The sequence below is a fragment of the Anser brachyrhynchus genome (genome assembly GCF_964034855.1).
Source record: "Anser brachyrhynchus genome assembly, chromosome: 3".
NCBI lineage: Eukaryota > Metazoa > Chordata > Aves > Anseriformes > Anatidae > Anser > Anser brachyrhynchus.
In genome coordinates, this window is record NC_137696.1 from 58272224 (window position 1) to 58280501 (window position 8278).

Sequence of the window (8278 nt, forward strand, 5' to 3'; positions counted from 1 at the left end):
CTCTACCTTTTTCAATGAACTCTTTCTGGTCATTTTGTTTCTGGTGAGGTTTTGATAATTCCAAGTCACTCTGTGACTTTCTGTTCTTCTGTTTTTCAATCTTATAAGCAGCAGGCCTTTGAATATGATGCAGAATAAAATGTCATTGAGGTATTTTTAATTAATTAATTAATTGATTTTGTCTACATTTTGATTCAGATGCTCTCCTGACCAACTCCAAAATATTTTTGTTTTGCCAGTTTCTGGAAGAACATGGGTTACATGAGTACAAGGCTTTGAAACTACACTGAATTTTTAACCACAAAACAGACAATGTGTCCAGCAGTCCAACAATCTTGCACCCTCTGTAGTCCAACATACATCTCTGTTGATCCAGCTGAACCTGAACTCTGAATCCTACCATGTTCTTCTGGCCCCTAATCTATTTCTTAGCTTGCAGCTTTAGAGATGAGCCACCTGAGAGTTTTCAGAGTAGACTAGGGAGGACAGAGAGTTGAGCCCCTACATCCTTGGGATTTTTTTTTCTGTCGTCTCCTGACAAAAATCATATTATATGCTTCCCATTTTTTTCTCTTCTCTCATCTCAAAATTCCCAAGCCCAGCTCCAGTCAACCCAACACATCCCAAGAAAAATCCATACAGATTTATTTTGGTCATTCAGTAGGAATTTGAAGTCTTTCTGTTTAGTTTACTGACTGCTGTTCTAAACAAGGCCACAGTAACTGATAAATCAGCCAGTCAGAGCAGATATTTTCTCTGATATATTTTCTCTGATACTATATGAAGACCAGATGTAAGTTGACATCATCAAACCAGAATCTTTCATATTTCTGAGATCCAGCTGCATTTCTTTCAAAAGACATATGACTATCTTTGTCTATACCATCTTCATCTTCAAGTAGAAACATTTCTGTTGGCACTAACTTCCCATTACTGTTTCCCCTTATCATCTTTGACTGCTGTCTAGTCAGAATTCTCCACAGAACTGCCTACTTTTTTTATATCTCAATCCATGCCTTTTTATGCCAGTCTTATATATGCCTTAGGACTATTCCTGGATTAGTCCAGAACTCTTTTGTTAAGATTAGGTGATCATAATTGCAAGGGTCAGCAATCATTTCTACTCTGTGTCCCTCAATTCCACATTTTAGTCTTAACAAATGTTTGCTTTCTTAATTTTGAATGGCCCATATCAAATAGTAATGTTGTTTTCTGCTTTACTTTTGTAAACTGTGTGTACCCTCACATTTTCATCATCTCTCATCATTTTATTTCCTGATATTTTTAATTGTTCAGATCATCATTATAAGTCAAGGTTTACTGTCATGGATTTCTATAAGCTAAAAATCTGTTTCAGAAATCTTATGTCTTAGAAGTGCTTGTCCCCCGGTCTTTTCCTTTTCAAGAAAGTAAAACTGAAAGCGTTCATAAAAGTGTACATGAAAGTAGTATTAAGCTTCTCGAACTTACCAGTAAGTGATTTTCTACATCTGGAGTTTCTGCAGTCACTCTGTGTTGGATGCCTTTGTCCAGAATTTCTGCCCTTTTTGGCTCAAGATTTATTAAGCTTAGTATCTATAATAGCAAGCCATCTGAGAGCAGTAAAAATGAATGACCTGTAATAGAAAATGGTTACATTAATTATTCATCATTTTCCAAAGGATTGTTACTGCATCTTCATTCTCTGTGAAGCTCTCTTAGCTTGTTGAGGGCTTAGCTACATGGAGTTACAAAGAGAGTAGCAGGAATTGTCAGTGGCTCAGGTGTCCGTATGGGTAAGGATGATGGCAAAGGTTTGAACATTTAGTGCCTCTGAAGAGTGATAAGATGCCTAGAATTGCTTCAATAAGAAGGAAGAGATATGTGCAAGCAACAACTACTGGGACTCTTGGGTATGCTAAGAGAAATACAGTTTCCTTGACAGACCACTGTTATCTTTTTCCCACTAAAAACCTTTTGCCTACTTCTCTACTTTAGCAGAGGTAGGACAGACCAGGAGCTTGCTGCCAGTATCTTGTCTTCACTGCAGTTGTTAATGGGCCTGCCCTATGGAACTGCATCTTGACATGCAAGGTGAGGATGACAGACCTGCCAAAGACACATCTGGAAAAATACCAGTCCATGAGAGGAGGCTTGGCTCTTTTCTTTTCAATATGATATTCTTCTAGGAGTACAGGAATCAATCATTTGCACAACAAAGAAGGAATGCAAATCACCTAGTCTTAACGTAACCTGTTTGTACAGTGATTATGTACAACAGAGCTGTGATCCAGATGGGATGCCTCGGGGAAACTGTACGAAGAATGATAAATAATAATAAGCTAAGTTAGCATACAAGGCATTACCTATGGACTTTATAGTCCCTTAAAACATTGCTTACAGTGTTACAAAGTATTGTGGCAATCTTTGTACTTTTCTGGGTGATTAATCAAGGCTTTACATACTTTAAAACATTATGACATCATGTATAGTTTAATTTTCCTTGGGTAAATCTAAGCTATAATAACAGGGAGATACAAATCCAGTTAATTTTCTCATTAATTGCATTCCGGGCTTGTTTGATTTGTAAAAATCAATGAATACTCCATGACAGCAGTGTGATCAAAAAACTGTCAATCAGAGGAAGAAATTAAACATTCAGAACTGATGAAAGGCAATTTCCTTCAATTGTTTATCATGTCTTCATTCTTAACCTTCCCTATAGGATTTCCTCTCCCTAAAAAATACAGAAAAGGTTTTGTTTTCCTAGATTATTATTTTTTTAGTGTTAGTAAACTGATGGACCTGGCCATAATTATCAAATGTTTGTCATTATTTCACTTCACATTACTTCCTTGTCTCTGGTGTGACATGGAAACCAGACATTTACTGTCACAAGACATTTGCCTTGGAAAATGAAAGAAGAATTTTCAATTTGCTCTCCTATCAAACAAATACAGTCATGAAAATTAAGCAGTATACTCACAAGAACCCTAAATAAGTCAGACCAAAATGGTGTGTCTTCTAACATTTAATTCCACAAAGATTTTTTTAATTATTATTTTATTTTATTTTATTTTATTTTATTTTATTTTATTTTATTTTATTTTATTTTATTTTATTTTATTTTATTTTATTTTATTTTATTTTATTTTATTTTATTTTATTTTTGTGACAAGCCTGGTAGACTGGATATAGTCTGGAAAGAATAATGAAGTAATCCAGGTGTATTGCATTAGACTGGGACAAGCCATGTTATAAAGTGGTTCTGGATTTTTTATATATATATATATATTTATATTTATATTTATATCTATATTTATATTTATATTTATATTTATATTTATATTTATATTTATATTTATATTTATATTTATATTTATATTTATATTTATATTTATATTTATATTTATATTTATATTTATATTTATATTATTATTTTTTAGTATTGGAATCTATAGAAGTATTAGTTTTGGAAACAGTCATAAAACCCTATGGACTCTAAAGATTTCGTTCTTACCAAGCTTCCCATCTCATTTCTGGAAGAGATTTCAGATATACAGGAGATATAAATACTTTCTAAATATTTATCTGCCCAAGCTGCACCTATCTCAGTATATATAGGGATGTTTTCACTCGCTTCCATGTGTTTTGATTAGGCTTTTTTCTTCCACATGTAATGAAATGACAGTAGGGTCCTGCTTCCGTTAAAATAAAAATAAAACTGGGTCTCAGAAAAGTACTTTGAATCCAGTGTGCTGTATATCTTGGTATTGTTAACAGTGTGATAAGATGAAGACAATTTCAATGGTAAGTCATAGTTTACAACTCAATAAAAGATTATCTACAAATAATAGTCTTTGCCCATCTAAGAACAGCAACACTCTGCAGAGGTACTGGTGTCCACAAGGGTACATTGATGTAAAAGTCCACATGCACACGGTAACACACTGGAATATTTTTGCCTGTTCTAAAACAATGTCATACGTCGTGTCAAGTCCATTAAATGTTATGTTGGCAACTTGGGACAAATACAATTCTGCTCCTAAATAGTTCATGCACTTTAAAAGTAAGTCAGACACCTGCTGATCATATCAACAAACTGATGTCTGTGAAAGACAATAAACATTCTCAGTGTGAACAAATATAAATATATCTGTGAATGTTATTTGTCAATGCAATTTAAAATTTCAGACCTCCTTAGGGAGTGAGAAGAACAGATGCAGTTTCATTCGATCTTTTTAACAGCAGGCAGGAGAGAATATAATGTCAAGGGAAGACTTTTTATCCAATGCTGATATATGATGCAAAATTTACAGCTCAGTTGTGGAGCTCTATCAGTTACTACGAAAATGTTAAAACAATTTAATTTTGTGGTTATATTGAACTATGGATGTTGATTCTTTCTGTCCCCTTACTTGGTCCCTTTCTTAATGAATACTAGAAAGAATAGGATGTTAATCTGAATTAAGATAATGAGTCTACTAAATGTCATGCTTCAGTACTTCATGTCTCAGGAGATTCAGGGATGTACAACTGGGCAGATGGAGGTCTATTGTTGCACTACCCCTTTTACCTCTAACACAAGGAGAAGTTGTACTCTGAAGACATAATGCCAAGTCTCTTTCTTAGATTGTAAATTTGTGTACAAATGGCAAATTTGGCCATTGGATGAAAGTTTTCACTTTTTGGAAAACATATGGGGGATTTCATCTTCATCGGCTGAATGAGAAGTGGTTCACAGGATGCTTTTGTAGGAGAACGAAGAACGAAGGAGGATTACTCTGGCTGTTGATCTCTACCCCTAGTAAGCAACCATGTTATGTAATCCTATTCTGTAATTTATCAAGCTTCAACTTTAGGGCTGAAGCCAGGTGGGTTTGTGCCTCCATTTTATCCAATGAATTCCTTGTGAGTGAGGAAACCTCAGACAATGACAGTACTTTGTTTTCTGTTCTGAGTTGCTTATTCACAATTTTGTCTTCTGACAAAATAAAAGTTTAAGTCTGGAGTTTTTAAGTTGGAGTCCAAGCTGCTAGCTCCATATGGGCTACACATGTACACAAAGCATTACGCTGTTAGATACAAAACAGTGCCAGAAGAACAGTGCCTGACTTTCTATTAGCCCCCAAAAGCTCATCTTTGCCTCCTCCAAATATTGACACTACTGAAGCCATATCATAGCAGGTATATCATATCAAAAGGTGTATTCTGATACAGTCAGCACTCGGAAGTAGGCTAACCCTTTCACTGGAGACTGTGATCTGTAGCAGGAAAACTGAAGAATTCCACAGTTTAATATTGATGAAGATGAAAGTGAGTCATTAAAGACTAAATTCAGGCAGTAGTTTCTGTCTTTTGTCACATTGTGAGCAGCCCTTAAAAGGGGTAGTTTGATGGGGGACAGGAATATTTTTCATCAGTGGTCAAAGAATTCCTGAGTTTTAATTCATGCATCCGGAGAACTGTAAAACTAACCAAGGACAAATATGAGGCTGCTGAAACATGAAACAATTAAAGGAAATCCCAGCCTAAATCATAATCTCCAAATGGAAAGTGTCAAAAAAAGAAGTTTCACTGGATGTTCATTCCACTTTTTCATTGTCTGTTTTTGGTGAACTCTGTTTACATTTGAAATAAATTTTTTTTGTGGGTTCACTCAGGAGAATTCAACATATATATCTTGTTTTCTTGAGAAATGCCAGTAACACTAAAGCAACTGAAAAACTGAAAAGTTGTTTACAGAAAGTTGCTTTAAAATTCTGACAGAGTGATCATTTTCTGCTGCCAATGACAGTGGTATGACTCTTGTCTGGCACTGACTGACTCTAGCTAAGATCTGGGTTCTGTTTGTTTCAGATCATATTTGACCATCATCACCACGAGCCCTGGCCAGCTTTTTTTTTTTTTTTTTAAAAAAAAGGTTTCAATTAAATTAATATCTACATTCAATTAATCTAATTCAATTAATCTAATTCAATTAAATTAATATTTACACACCCAGTAAAGTATCTCTCCTCTGTATGTATTTTTGTTAAATGAAAAACATATAGCCAATCACTGGAGGGCAAAGAAAAAGAGAGGAGTCACAATATACCAGTGGGGAAAGCATGAATGCCTCTCAGAAATCTTTGCCCCACCAGACCTGCAGGAAGGGACTACACAGCCCTGAGGCAGGAAGAGACTACTCCAGGCTTCAGAAACCCCTTAAAACTTTCTTTTTTCTACATTTCCTCACACTAGCTTGCAAGCCAGAAAGTGATTCTTTACCTGCCAGAACTACATTGTGTACCTACTGTTGGTTTACCCATGATTTTTTTATTATTATTATTAATTAATTTATTTATTTATTTAACGCATGAAGATACACATCACATTTATATCCCCTGGAAGTTCTTCTCTTTCTTCACTGATTAATATTTGTGCTGATGTAAATTCAAAGCATCTCCCCTCATTTAATCAATAAATTCAAAAAGTTTAAAAACAGAATTCAGCTCCTCTTTTTCAAGGGGTAAAAAAGACTGCTCATTTGAACTCACATCAGTAATGCATTTGACAGCTTGTCCTCTACATACCTCTGTCTCCCACCAGTCAGAAGTGACAGTGTGTTATACTTGTCATTATAATGCATGGTGAGGAACATTTTTATCCATAAGGGTATCTTGGGTTGCAGCAATTATTTTTTCAGAAAAAGATACTTCTCAAGGGAGAAAAATGAAAGAACTAATAGGGACAGTGAGAATAGATTCTTGCAGTACTCTCAAGCATAAAATAAAATAATTAATGTAATATTTGAAATAATAAATTAAGGCAAGATTTATTTATTATACATCAATCTGCTTTAGCTTTTTGGGAAAAAAAACCTATCATTTTAATTAAGACATCTGATCAGGCATTTTATCTGTTTTTGGCAAGTTCTGTTGTACAAACTTAGTTCTCTTTTAAGGCAAGAATATACATTGGAAAGATTGTGAAACTGATCTGAGAGAGCCTCTTGCTTAGCAAATCATTGTAAGCCCACATTATCTTGATTCATTTAAAATTTTCTTTGATGTAACTTGATGATAAGCATTGCAGGGTTATGCTCCAAATAACTTTCAGTGGTTCTTCTCTGATCTACTGTTGTTAACAACTGCCAATATCAGCTGTGTGTTTCTGAGGAAAAAGAAAAAATTTCTATTTGGAATACCCTGTCCAGAGTAAAACTGTCATCCTTTTCATTGTTGTTGACTTTCTCACAAAGTACTAAGTTTGATATTTCATACATTTGATAATGTGGAAGATTTAATTATTTGCATAAGTGTCCATGTCTTTCCAGATGCTTTTCAACTAGATTAAATCAATACTTGGATATGTCATTTTAAGCACCAACTTTAAAACTGTTAGTCTTCCATTAATCATCACTGTATTTTTGCTAAGTATTTATATATATATTAAATGAAAAAAAAAAAGTCAGTAATAAAATTATGCTAGATCCAAATCTTAAGATTAGAATATCCCTAAATTTTTGAGTTTCGTGATATTTGTGGTGAAAATCAGATGTAGCTGATTCTGTTTTTTAATAATGAGCAAACCAAAACCTCACACAACTTTTCAGAAAACAAAGTTTTGAAATTCACCACAAAAAGTTTGTTAATTGCCTTAAAGATACATCTAGAGACTTGCATCTATTATCAGCAATATATTTAAGAGGGAGGTAGTTAAAATCAGGTTCTACAGATTTTTTCACGTATATACAAAGCCATACTTTTAATTGATTCCCATACATTTTATATTAATTATGTGTCTGTATCCTCAAATATCTTGGGTGCTTTTTTTTTTTTTTAATATTATTATTATTAAGGAATGTTACTATTGCTATATGTTATATTTAGAAGTATTGCCTACAAATTCCATCTGAGATTTACCAGTACATTTTATTAAAACTATTCAAACAGTTAGCTCAAAGCCTGTTTGTGTTCCAGAGAGTTCATAATTTAGAATGGGGTGTGGAAAGGAAAAGAATCAGCAGAGGAAATTTGAAGTACACTCATTAAAATAGCAATACCTACAGTTACACTGTCAGGCCTAGCTAGTTCCTCAGACTAGCTGAGGAACAATGGGAAATACTTAAAAATGTTCATACCCTGTATCAGTACACTAGTGAAACGGCGTTTATTAGAAACTTCTTTCAAATATTTATTCCTTATAGAAAATTCCCACTGAATATAAGTACTTCTGATTTTTTTAAAGAACATCTTTAAGACAAAAAATCAGTAAAGAGTAGAAAAAAGAATTTGCATCTCTCCATCTCCAACAG